We start from the raw sequence: 767 nt of genomic DNA, 5'->3' as shown, positions 1-767 counted from the left end.
AAAAAAAAAAAAAAAAGAAAGAAAGAAAGAAAGAAAGAAAGAAAGAAAGAAAGAAAGAAAGAAAGAAAGAAAGAAAGAGTTCAGGGTCATCCACAGGTACATAGTGAATTCCAGGACAACTTGGGTCATATGACCTACATACATGCATACATACATAAAAGATGCTTGCTAAGTGTGATTTCATGTATCATCTCAGCATCCAGGAGCTTGAAGCAGGAGGATTGCAAGTTTAAAATACTGATCTTGGTCAGGGGTGAGCAAACTATGAATCACATCCTGCCTTTGCCTGTTTTTTATTTCATTTCATTTTATTGTATTTTTCCAGACAGGGTTTCTCTGTGTAGCTCTGGCTGTCCTGGAACTCACTCTGTTGACCAGGCTGGCCCTGAACTCCTGCCTCCTGAGTACTGGGATTAAAGGTGTGCACCACTTTTATGGTAACATTTCCTTACCACAGAACTAGTGATGGTAGAACTGGAAAGGTGGCTCAGTGGGTATGGATGTTTGCTGCCAAGCCTGATAACCTTAGTTTGGTTCCTGGGTCTCATATGGTAGAAAGAACCAACTCTTGAAGTTGTCTGTTGACCTCTGAATGCCACACACACATACAAAACAAAGTATAATGCTATAGTTTACATTAGCCATTGTTTAAATGCACATTTCAGTGCCCTGTAGTACATTCACAATCCTGTGTAACTACCACTTCTTGTCTGGTTCCGTTTCCAGTTAGTCAGTAAAGTGTTGCTGGAACAGAGCCATGATCATCT

This window comes from Mus pahari, chromosome 1 (genome assembly GCF_900095145.1).
Source record: "Mus pahari chromosome 1, PAHARI_EIJ_v1.1, whole genome shotgun sequence".
NCBI classification, from domain to species: Eukaryota; Metazoa; Chordata; class Mammalia; order Rodentia; family Muridae; genus Mus; species Mus pahari.
This window is presented reverse-complemented; position numbering follows the sequence as displayed.